The sequence below is a fragment of the Neomonachus schauinslandi genome, chromosome 13 (genome assembly GCF_002201575.2).
Source record: "Neomonachus schauinslandi chromosome 13, ASM220157v2, whole genome shotgun sequence".
Taxonomy (NCBI): Eukaryota; Metazoa; Chordata; class Mammalia; order Carnivora; family Phocidae; genus Neomonachus; species Neomonachus schauinslandi.
In genome coordinates this window covers 8,270,810-8,284,165 of record NC_058415.1, presented here as the reverse complement: position 1 = coordinate 8,284,165, position 13,356 = coordinate 8,270,810, and the positions used below count along the sequence as shown (strand labels likewise).

Here is a 13,356-nt window from a genome sequence, read left to right as displayed (position 1 = left end):
TCCATGTCATACCCAACTTGGAAGTTCCTTTCATACTTGAAAATTCTAGAATAACCTCAAAAACCCTTCCCACTGTCACAGCAGAAGGCAGATCAAAGAGTGGACGGTGCAGAAAGAAATCATAACAGTGCAAAAATGAGAGAAGAAATCCCCAAGGTAACTGGCAGCTGCAGCAAGCATTTTTAAGTATAGCAGAAGAAAAGAGTTTTGCAAAAAGAAAGAATGGGAAGATCACTACTTTAAACACTTGAACTTAAGTAACTGCAGTTGAAGACAGAGCGAAAGCTTTGCAACTAGTATAAAATACCTGATTCAAGAGTCTAAGAGGTCATCTTGTATGGAACAGAACAGCACAGGATACAGGACACAAAAGGACTCATGAGTGATGTAGATTCAGGAAAACTTCAGGAAGCAAACTGGGAAGAGCCAGGACTGTTGCTAAGGGACTTACCTATGCTTTCTGAAGGTAAGATCGACTATTAGTATCACTACTTACTATTCTAGTCTCAAAAGTGTGCCTGTGATGTACACATTACATAAAAGAAAACCATTTAGAAACTGTATGTCATTAAAACCATATGGAGGCGGGGCACCTGGGTGGCTCAGTCGTTAAGCGTCTGCCTTCGGCTCAGGTCATGATCCCAGGGTCCTGGGATCGAGCCCCACATCGGGCACCCTGCTCCGCGGGAAGCCTGCTTCTCCCCCTCCCACTCCCCCTGCTTGTGTTCCCTCTCTCGCTGTGTCTCTCTCTGTCAAATAAATAAATAAAATCTTTAAAAAAAAAAAAAACCATATGGAGGTTCTAATCTTTCACAAGTCACTTTGTTATCTTTTGTCTTTAAAGGCTGAGTTAAAGCAATTGACTGAGAGGTCGTATCCAAGTAAAAGCCCGGTTAGGATTCTAGTTCATGGCCAGATTGGGCAGAACAAGTAATTTTACAAAGAGGTAAAGGTATGATTGGTTTTTAAGTGGAAGTTAAAATAATACAAGCAACGTGAAAGCATCAATTACTATATAGCTCACCTTGCTTGCAAATGACTTCTCACAAATTTGCACATTTCATTATAATGACTTCCAGTTAATAGAAATTCACCAATGTCAAGGTGATCTCTGCCAGAAGCTCAACTGGGCAACATGACAAAGGATGGAAAGTGGAATCTCCACCTCTGTGGCTTCAGGGGGAGTGTGAGCAGATGGAAGAGCAGTGGTGCCGGCAAAGGTGACAGGGGAGCTGGGCCGCAATGTCACAGGGGATCCCAGAGGTGGGTGGATTGGCCTCACCATGGTGGTCCCAGGCGGGTCAGCTCTTTCTCTGAGCAAACACACAGAGCATTCCAAAACCTCCAGAAGCAACACTGTGAACCTGGGGATAACAGACTGTCCCTGCTGTGTCTCTGTTACAGCTATGATCACTCTGTCATGTGTGTGACACTGACTGGGGCACCCAGCCACCTCCCTGCTGGACTCGCAGCCCCTGGAGAGTGCAGCCCTGTCTGGTTCACTTTCAGATCTCCCGTGGTGACTAGCCCAGCCCCGGGCGCATCGTGGATGCTTACAGTGCACGGGGCTACAAACATGACATCCACTAACGTCATCTAATCAACCACCATTCATTCCTCTGTAGCACATACTGGGATTATCTCCGAACCTTAGGAGATGAAGGAACCACTCTCAAATTATATAGCTGATCGGTGACAGGCTTTGAGCCAAAACAAACAAACAAAATATCATACTTTTATTTACCACACTACCCTGTCTCTAGATCAGGGTTGGGCAAACGATGACCCACAGGCCAAATCCGGCCTCTGGCTTGTTTCTGTAGAGCCCACAAGCTAAGAATATTTTTTATATTTTCACACATTTTTTTTAATCAAAGCAAGAATAGTTTGCAACAAATGAAAATTATATAAAATTCAAATTTCAGTGTCCATGAATTAAATTTTATTGGAGTACAGCCACACCCATTCTTTTAGCAATTAATCGCACCTCGGATCAACCTCATTGGCTACGATACTGCCACTGAGCAAAGCTCACACCCATTCTTTATGGCTGTGCCTAGAAGGTCACAGTGGAGTGGCTGTGACAAAGGCCACATGGCCCATGGAACCTGAAATATTTACCGGACGGCCCTTTATGGAAAAAGTGTACTCATCCCATCTCTAGATACACAGCTAAGAAGCAGACATGCTTCTGTGCCCAGCTGCGCAGGCAGATTGGCGCAAAAGGTCAGAGAAATCAGTGATGAGTATCGGGTCAGCTAGGAAGCACCACCATCCCATCTGAAGGTTGTGCCTACAACCTGGCCACACCTGGAACCAGTGAGGCAGGTACAAAGTGCCTGGCTCAGCTCCATCTGCTAGCAGAGGAGCTGTTGCTAATGGTCATTCTGAAGGTCAATGAGGATGCTCAATAAACCACTGATTGATTTGGCCACCTTGCAAGTAATAAGGATATTACGGATGACAGAGCTCTGCAGATGATATGAAAATCACATTTAGCCTTGAGTCAGCAACCCCCTCTCCTGCTGAGCTTTCTGCAGAGATGCCAACAAGTTGCAGAACTGACAGATTTGAGTATCACCACCCTCTGCTAGGGATGCTAATTGACTACTGACAGAGCCAGGAGGCAAACAGCAGGAAGGAAGAGTGGCAAGCCAGATGCCCACACAATCCTGTACCTGCAGGACAAGAGGGGCCTGGGTGAGCCTTCTCTACGCACAGCCAGGAGAACCCAGCCGAAGCAGCCAGGAAGCGCTAAAAGCAAGAAGCCAGCCCAGGGGCAGGGGGCTCAAGAGAAGGGAAGCCCCTATGTTTGACGGGTCTCCTGCCAGACGATCAAGGCAAACGACACCCCTGCCCAAGTAGGAGCTGGAACAAAGTGGTCACCACACCAGTTCTCAGGAGCTACCCCATACCAATGGCAGTAGCTGTGCCCTGGGACTTCACAGTCACTCCTCTGTGGGACGGCTACCCTGAAAATGTGCAATAAGAGGAGGGAGGCAGCAGAAACCACATCCTTAGAGATCAGAGTGTTACAGAAAACAAAGCATAGGCTTTGAGGACAGAATCCCCAGGTTTCCATTTTCTCTCTGACACTACTCCTTCCCACATGATCCTTATCAGGTCACTTAATTTTCCAGATCCTTGGCAAATCCCTTTGTAAAATGAACTAACAGAGTTCATTTATGGGTTATGTATCCTGTGTGAGTCAGTATTAGGTTTATCTGCATATAACCAAAAAAAAAAAAAAACCCATCAAACAAATAATAATGATTTAAATGAGGCAGTGATTTATTTATCACATAAAAGAAGTCCAGAATTCAGCAGTTCAGGGTTGCTGTAGCAGGTGCATTGTCATTCATACACAGGCACCATGTATCCTCCTATGATGCACTTAAAACACACTTTCCATCTTGAGGGTGCCTCACTGCACAAAGTGACTGCTGCAGTTCCGGCAATCATGTTTACATTCCAGGCAGCAAGAAGCAGAAAGGGGCAATGGATAAATGGCATCTTTCCTATATGAAACAGCCCATGTTAAGATTTCCCCAAAACCTAATCCAACAACTTCATCTCCATGGATATTCTATCCCATCTTCCTCCTCATTACCCTGAAATAATCAGTCTCTGCCTTCATTCTTCCCTCTAGGCCTGCACTGAGCAATACAACAGGCAGTAGCCACATGCAGCAACAGAGCCCTTCACATGTGGCCAGTTCAAATTCATATGTGCTGTTTAAGCATAAAGTAAAATCTACGAGATTGTAAAAAAAAAAAATACAAAAGAAAAAGAATGTGAAGTATCTCATTAACAATTTTCTGTACTGGTTTCATGTTTAAATTATAACATTTTAGATTTCCTGGGTTAAACTATATTATTAAAGGTAATTTTACCTGTTTCTTTTGGCTTTAAAAATGTGTTTACTAGAACATTTAAAATTCCAAAAGTGGAAACAATTCTGGAGATAGATGCTGGTAATGTGGCACAATATGAATGTACTTAACACCACCAAACTACACTTAAAAATGGTGAAGTTGGTAAATTTTACATTATCTATATTTCTAATAAGATATGGAAAAATGTATATTTTAATTTAAATTCAATTAGCCAACATATAGTACATCATTAGTTTCAGATGTAGTGTTCAATAATTTATCAGTTGCATGTAACACCTAGTGCTCATCCCATCACGTTGGAAAAAATATGTTTAAAAAATTACATATTTGGCTCGCTTTTCTGGCTCATGTTCTATCTCTATTGGTGGGAACTGCTCTAGGGTAGAAGCTTCCGGAAGGAAGCAATCACATCTCATTGATTTTTGTGTCTTGAGGCTGCGGGGTGCCTGTTTGCTAAGTGTTGGTTGGACAAACTCATACATGGGCTAACATATCTTTTTTTTTTTTAAAGATTTTATTTATTTATTTGACAGACAGCGAGAGAGGGAACACAAGCAGGGGGAGTGGGAGAGGGAGAAGCAGGCTTCCCGCTGAGCAGGGGGCCCAATGCGGGGCTCGATCCCAGGACCCTGGGATCATGACCTGAGCCGAAGGCAGGCGCTTAACGATTGAGCCACCCAGGCGCCCCTGGGCTAACATATCTGATCACAAGATGGCAAAGGCAGACGAGAGGATGAGGGCCTGGCAGCACCAAAATGTGCCCCATATGGGGCTTTGAGAAAAGTCTAGGAAGAAACAAGGTGGCCCCTGTTATGAAAGGGCTGGTACATAGCCCCATGGACCTTGGTTCAAATCCTAGGAAACTGTTACTAACCAGTGAATGACCCTGACAAATGACCATCACCCTGAGCCTCAGTTTCTTCATCTGCAAACAGGGATAATGAGAGCACCCGCCTCACCATGTTGCAAGGAGAAATAAAGGGATTTGGTTGGCACCGTCCCTGAAGCATAATGAACGATCAATAAATGTTAGATTTTTTTTTTTTAGGAGCTTTTATGGGCCTGTCGTGAAGGAAAAGCAATTTTTGAAAAGTTGCCCGAAGCCAACCCGCATTAAGTCATTTCCCTGCTGAATATTAAAACAATTTTTAATCTGAGATGACAAAAATAATTTCAGCTAGCAGATGGCGTAATGTTGTCACCCACTTTGGTGCTTGGACTTGAATGGATTATACATAAATACCAAACTCTTACCTTACTTGGGAAAGCACCTGACTCCCAAGACGTGCTCTGCGGTCTGTGGTGCCACAGCGGCCCCACCCCCTGGGGGCCAGGAGCGCAGGCAGGCGGACCTGCCACGCCTGCTGAATCCACAGTTTTTAACGCTCCCTTGTCAAATCGCAGCGTCTTAGGACAACATCGGCTTCGCATTTACGCTACATGTCCGTCTTAGGTCAGTGCAGGGCCTTTCCTTCAAGTTACTCCCACTCAAGGACCCAGGTGAGAAAGCACCCAAGATTGTCGGCGCAAAAAAACAGGAAACGATTCCCACACAGAAGACAGAAACGACACGCCTCTTTGGCGCACATCCGTTGGCGGACGCGAGTCACGTGTCCGTGCCGAACGTGAAGGGAGCATGGCCGCGGTATCCTATCTCACCGCCTGAAGAGTGAGGGCAGGGTGAATCCTGCGGACGGCCACTGCCTGAGTAGATGGTCTTCCAATGGCAGAGATGTATACGATGCCCCCCAGCGCCCCAAAATCAAATTCTGGGATTCTAACAAAATCCCCCTCCATTTCATATCAACACAAAGCAATGAAATGCAAACTGAAATGATGTACTATTTAAAAAAAATTTTTTTTATTGGGGCGCCTGGGTGGCTCAGTCATTAAGCGTCTGCCTTCGGCTCAGGTCATGATCCCAGAGTCCTGGGATCGAGCCCCGCATTGGGCCCCCTGCTCAGCGGGAAGCCTGCTTCTCCCTCTCCCACTCCCCCTGCTTGTGTTCCTGCTCTCGCTATGTCTCTCTCTGTCGTAAATAAATAATAAAAAAAAAATTTATTAAGTAATCTCTATGACCAACGTGGGGCTCGAACTCATGACCCGGAGGTCAAGAGTCACCTGCTCTACTGACTGAGCCAGCCAGGCACCCCTGATGCACTATTTTTTAGGACAGCTGAATTACTAAAATGCACAGCATTCAATGTTCTTAAGGTGAAAAGATACGCTGAAACACCACTGGAGTCACCATAAACCACAAGGTGTGTTTTGGATAGTATCAGAGCAAGAAACAAAAATTCATATCCTCTGGCACATTTGTTCAACTTCTGGGGATTGAGCTGAACGAAACCATTCAAAAGCTATAGGCCCAAAGACATTTGTTTATAATACGAAAAATGTTGCTACTACTAATTAGAATAGCAAAATTATCTATAATTCAAAAAATAGAAATAATTTAAATGTCCTACTATAGAAAACCACTTAAATAGCTTATAGGAACTCATTTGTGGAATATTATTTATATATTTTCAACAATGCTTATAAAGTCTAACAAACATTCATTTGTGGAATATTATTTATATATTTTCAACGATGCTTATGAAGTCTAACAAACATGGAAATATATTTATGACAGTGTGACATGAAAATCGCAGGGTACAAAATAATATGTAAATAATAATCACAATCATTTAGAAATGGATACAAAACAAAAATGCTACAAATAAATAAGCCAAGATGCTAACGGCATAATAATGAAAAATAAACTTTAAAGTGAAATCTGAGCAAACAAAAATTATCTTCAGTTCAGAGGGGTTCTGGGAAGTGGCTGCTTGGACAGAAGTTACATTTGGAAAATGGTCTCTCCATGAGGGCAGGGGTCTATAATAGTGCAAGCTCACACGAGGTGCTCAAAAACATGTATAAATAAACAGTCATAAAGATGACTCAAGAAAAGAGAGAAAAAGCAATAAATGAATGTCAAATTGAGAATATGAAGAGGAAGGGATCATTTTTCTTGAGAACCCTGGCTAGGTCACATTAAGCACTAATAATAGAAATGGTTTTCCAGCCCAGAAAGAACAATCTCCCAGGATCAGTTCTGTGAGGGCAAGAAGGTTCTAGCAGCCATGGAAACTCTTATTTCTTCCTTGATGTCACCACTCAGGAGTCTCCTTTACTGTTACTTCCTTCTCCCCCTCAACCACTCCCTCCTTCGGAGTTACTCTCACACCCCCAGGACTGGTCTAGGAAAAGGTGTAAGTTGGAATACCTGCTTGTTATAAAAAGAAGGTATTTTTCTTCAGTCACAGAAAATATAATAGTGATCTTACCTTCACTCTGTGATCTGCCCTGCTCTTTCAAACATCCTCTGTAAACTCTTATTATTTAATGAAATTCCCAGGAAAGCCTAATTCTAGGTTTCCCTATGGAATACGGACCTTACTTAATTATGCAAGACTGCCATATATGGTTGCACTGGATATGCAGTGCACAACCCAGGAGCTATATTATTTATCAAAAACATCATAGACTTGGGGCGTCTGGGTGGCTCAGTCGTTAACGTCTGCCTTCGGCTCAAATCATGATCCCAGGGTCCTGGGATGGAGCTCTGTGGAGCAGGGAGCCTGCTTCTCCTCTCCCTCTGGTGCTCCCCCTACATGTGCTCTCTCTCTCTCTCTGTCAAATAAATAAAATCTTTTAAAAGAAAATCACAGACTTATTTATTTACTACAATTCTTTAGCCAATGACAGTAAATTGTCTTGTTTTCTAATAAAATCAGTATATCATGATCACTTTCCAGCAGATGAAAGAAAAATTGTCTTAAGGAGCTTATATTCCCCTAGCTTAGACAAAGTGTTTTGTGGACTATGGTGGCTCTGAAGTCTGCTCAATGAGCACAAACATTAGTCCCTGCCTTTTCCTCCACAGCCTACCTGCAAAAGGGGTGGCACACTCAAATAGTTCATGGGTCAGACAGGCTACGTAAATAGGTGAAGCAGACCACATGTGTGCATCTTTAGAAAGTACTGGTGGTTAAGAAACTGGAATGGAGAGTAGAGACCTAGGGTAAATGCCTTCAAGTTTAATTTAAAACAGTCATCCTGTAGGCTAAATATAACTCATCTGGTAAACTCATCTGTCCGGTCAACAGTTCACAATTTCTGGTTCTTGGTCAAATCAGTGATGGGAAAAAGGGACAGAAAGCAGCTTGTTGAAATTTAATCTTCCTTATTGCCAGCAGTCAAACCCACAGAAATTTCAAAATGTTTCCAAGTTAGTGGTTCTCAACAAGGGGTATTTTTCTCCCCCAAGGAACACTGGGCAATGTCTGGAGACGTTTGGTTGCCCCAACTGGAGAGGGCGGTGCTGTCGGCATCGAGTGGGGGAGAAGCTAGGGATGCTGCTCAGCCTTCTACGGTGCACAGGACGGCCCCCAACAGAAAATTAATTACCCAGCCTCAAATGTCAATTGTGTCACTGTTGAAAAGCTCTGGTCAAAGTAGTTGTGTGACAATCCAAAATAGAAACAAAAAGACTTTCAGCTTGATATGAAGAGAATCCTTAAATCCTAAGCAGTATCTACAGGTGTGGATGGTAGAAATAAAAAAGGATTAGCCAGCTTCTGGACGTGGCACAGTGAAACGGGTGACTGAGATATTGCCAGAGAACTGCAGACCTTTGTAGGCAAAGGTCTTATAGCTGCTGTTCCAGCTCCTCGTTCTGGGGACCCCTGGAAGCACCACTTTGCTCCTTGTTCACATGTAGGTGTGATGTCCTCTGTCCCTGTACAGACTTCAGGGACCATTATCATGTGTGACTTGCCAGTAATGTTTCATTAGCACATGAACCATTGGAAATGTTTTAGCATCTTAAATTCTTTCCTCGGAGAAACACTTATTCATGTTCTATACTCTTGCTGCTGAATATGCACGTTATACCCTATGTCGCTACTTGTTTATCAAGAGGTTGAGTACTATGCTTCAGGTAGACTGTGAAATCTACAAACTGGCCTGAACACCTCCTGCCAATTACTTCGGTAGAAAAATGACTTCTGAATTTCAAACTACCAGAAGCAGATTTTAACTCCATTCTAATACAAGACCTCCACTGACTACACATCCCAGGAGATCTGACAGTTCTTTAAATGGGCAAACCAACATGCTCTCTCATCCATAATTCCATGATACAGAGTTTCCTTCCCTGAGATGGGTTTAAGAGAGCATACTGCCTCTTCCTATATGGTCCACGACCCCATCAGGATACACTAAAATGTCCTAAGATGACAAGAACCAAATTGATTTGGGGGCATAACCACTTTACCTGGGACCCATGGGGAGTCTCTTAGGAAGAGAAGGTGAGAGAGTAGGGTGAAGCACTTACCTGGTAACAAAGTGCTCAAAATATAGAAAATCAATGAAAGGAAATATTATATCCCCAGCACCCAGTATACTGCCTGAATGGCTAAGAGCATCAAACACCAATATTTTTTAATGAATGATAAATGGTATTAATAATGTCTCATTTAAAAACTTCTAATTTAACAGTAAATCTAGAAGTTCTTTTCATAGATATGCAGAGATTTTTAACAGCTGCACAGTATTCCAAATCATAGATAGCTAATGATGGATATTTCTGTTGTTTTCAGTATTTTGTTATTACAATGGGCTAATGTTAATATTTTCTGAAATTTCATTTCTCTCATTTATGACTATATTTATAGATGAAATTATTAGAAGTGAAAGCAAAAGATGGGCCCATTTTAATTTTGAAATACATAGCCAAATTTCTCTCTACATAGGCTGTTATAATTTACACTCCACAGGAATGTATGACAATGCCTATTTCCCCACATTATCACCAACATGGGCATTAACAATTTTTATGAATAAATAAATGTAAATATTTAGAAAATATTTTAGCATTTTCTTTTGTATTAACCTATTATATAACAGAAGTTTTAAGAGAGCTAAATCATTTGAAAGCACTTGAAAGAATGGGAGAGGAAGCTAGGATGCAAAGAGCAATGCTAAGCACAGACTACCCTATATTAAACGACCTTGTTCTGCTTTTCCAGGAGCTATTGGCCAAATGCAATAAAACCCATATTATAAAGATTCTGAAATCTACTGCTCAGCCAACTCAGATTCCTGCCATTGCTTTTATAATCTTAAGAGGGTATTTCAATGCAGCTCCAAAACTCTTGATCAATGCACCTGGGACGACCAGCACGTGGAATGACTTGGGGGTAAATGACACTGGTGTCCTGGAGAAATGTTTGTAGGTCTTGATACCCCAAATCATATTTAATGGAGTTTTCCATGTATGGTTTTTAAATTTTTTTATGAGTTTTAAATGCACATAAAGTACATAGATTAATATAAAGATTTCCATCATCAAGATTCAAAGCTGATTAGCTTTGAATTTTGTCAGTCTTCATTCATTTCTATTGTCATGTATTTTGTGTTTTCTTGGCTGGACATTTTAAAGCAAATCCCAGACATAATGTCATTTCATCCATAAATATTTTAGTAGTATGCAGATATTTTGTGCACATATTCAGCAGGAAACAGGGACCAGAGAATACATTACGGTAATAAATCCTGAGAGTAGGGAGGCAAGGAGCAGCCAGGCTCCAGCTGGGCTCAAGTGAATTTGAGTTTTCCTCCATAAGACAAAAAAATTGAAAAACAGCTGCTAGGAGCTTGGAGTCTTTATTTTTTGCTTCCTTGAGTCATTATCTGAAGCATAACTTCACATATACTCAATAGAATATCAACTTTCATATAGCAAAGGTGCATATACAACTATAACCTAGAGAAATCCAGTTATAGTTGGTAATTGTAACTCTCCTTTCTCAATAATTGATAGACAAGTAGACCAAGAATCACTAAAGATCAATAAACTTGAACTGATATTTAGAGAAAATCCCATCTGACAATAACAACACATACTCTTTTTTAGATGCACATGGAACATTCACTAAGATGGACAAACTCCAACAAATCTGAAACCATTGATATCATATAAAACATGTTCTCAGACCACGAAAGAATTCAACTAGCATATTGAAAGATATATGGAAAATCTCCAAGTGTTTAAAAATTAAACAATATATTTTCAGATAATACATGGATCAAAAGAAAAAAACAAAAAACAAAGGGCAAAAAACAAATTATTTTGAACTGTACGGCAAGGCAAACACAACATACCAAAATGTATGGGATGCAGGTAGAACAGTGTGTAAAAAAAAAAAGTGCAGCATTAAATGTGTTTATTAGAAAAACAGAAAGTACTCAAATTAACAATCTAAGCATCTACCTTAAGAAGTTAGAGGGAGAAGAGTAATCAGAGAATCAAAATAATCAGAAGGAAGAAAGTAATAAAGACAAGAACAAGAGTCAACAAGATGGAAAATGGGGTGCCAGAATGGCTTAGTCAGTTGAGCTTCCAACTCTTGATTTTGGCTCTGGTTGTGATCTCAGGGTGGTGGGGTTGAGCTCTGGGTCCAGCTCTGTGCTTGGTGGGGAGTCTGCTTGAGATTCTCTCTCTCCCTCTCCCTCTGCCCCTCCCCTGCTCACAGGTGCGCGCTCTCTCGCTCTCTCAAATAGATAAATAAATCCTTTAAAAAAAGAGGGAAAATGAACAAAATAGAGAAAAATGAGTGAAACCAGAAGTTCTTTCACTGGAAGAATGAATAAAATTGATAAGTCTCTAGCTAGACTAATCAAGGGGGAAAAATGACCCATTACCAACATGAGAATGAGAGAAAGGATATCATTGCAGATCGTACCAATACAAAGGAGTATTACAAAGAACATAATGGCAAGTAATTTAACAACCTGAATGAAATGGACAAATGCCATGGAAAACATAAACAATTAAAGCTCATTCAATTAACAGCAGACATATTAAATAGATCTCTACGTATTAAATAAATTGCCTCTGTAGTTAAAAAATCTTCTTGTAAAAAGAACTCAAGGTCCATTTGGCTTCAGCTGTTAATTCTGATGAATCTTTGAGGAAGAAGTGATGCCAAATTCTATACAAAGAGTTCACAAAGTAGTTTAGGGAACATGCCCCGATTTTACAAGACTAGTATTAATCTGTTATCTGAACCAAATAAAGACATTTTAAAAGAACTACAAAGCAATATCCAAAGAACATTGGCACAAAAACCATTTATGAAATCCTAGCAAATTTTTTATAAAAAGAATCATACATCATGACAATGAGGTTTAACTCAAAAATTCAAGGTCATTGTAACATTCAAAAATCAAATTTACCATATTAACAGGCTGAAAATAAAAATGATATCTTCAACTTCATAGATTCAGAAACACATTTTACAAAACACAATTCAAGATGGACACTGTTAGCAAATTAGGAATAGAATGGACTTTCCTCAGCCTGATGAAGGATGTCTACCCAACAAACCTATAGCTAATGGTGAAAACGGAATGTCTTTATCTCTTCCTTGAGATCATGAACAAGGTAAGGATGTCCAGCTCACTTTTTCTATGCAACATTGTTCTATAGGTCCTAGCTGGTGTAGCAGGCAAGAAAAAAGAAATAAAAAGCCTACAGATAGGAAAGGAAGAAGTAAAACTGTCTCTCTAATCACAGATGACATAATCATTTATATAGAAAATCCTAGGAGTCTACAAAAGAAACCTACAAGAACTAAGTGACTTAGCAAGATTGCAGGATAGGAAGCTAAAGTACCAAAAAATCAACTGTGTTTCCAAAAGCAATGGATAATCAATATACACTAAATTTAGGCTGTTTGATGAGGAGCAGGATATTTGTGTGATTTTAAAGTACTTTTGCCCCAACTTCTTATTAGTCACAATGAATGGGGAAAGCATAGTAACTTTACAGTAAAGAAACTGGAAAATATCTTCACCTGGTGACCAAATTCCTGTTACCAAAAAGAGGCAGAGACCTCAGTGCTCCCTAATGGGATATCCGTAGAAGGACATGGTGTCACAGTCAGTAAAGTCTAATAAAGTCCTAAAGTGCTCAAATGGCTCATTAATAAAATGATAGTATGTGTATATGTATACACATACACAGATAAAGAGATTAATCAAATGTGACAAAATAGTGTAAATTAATGAATCTGTTTAAAGGTTATTCAGAAGTTCCCTGTCATGTTTACATTACTCTCTGTAAGTTGGAAATTTTTTTCTGAATAAAAAAGAATGGAGACACTTTCCCATGATTCATACACTCCTAGAAGAAGGTCCACCAGTGTCTTTATTTCTTTTTCTCAATTAGTGACATGTTGATACAGGTTGGCTATCCCATGTTTATGTTAGCATCCCAATTCAAGATGTGAGTTTTCTAGACTCAGTGTCAACCAGTGAAGACTCAAGGGGCAGCTTGGAAGCTGTTGCAAGGACACAGGTCTTGCCTCTTCTTTTTGTCACTTGGACAATTTCCTTCCTATCTCTGAGC

General features: G+C 40.6%; 1 protein-coding gene and 1 non-coding gene across 2 annotated transcripts in view; both read right to left on the bottom strand.

Moving 5' to 3' along the window:
• LOC110584335 (histone-arginine methyltransferase CARM1-like) overlaps positions 1-13,356 on the bottom strand; it is a 177,185-nt gene that overhangs the window by 135,924 nt on the left and 27,905 nt on the right. The window lies entirely within an intron of this gene.
• On the bottom strand, positions 1,887-2,032 carry LOC123326616. The gene has a single exon (XR_006541207.1). It is a non-coding gene; the product is annotated as a U4 spliceosomal RNA (small nuclear RNA).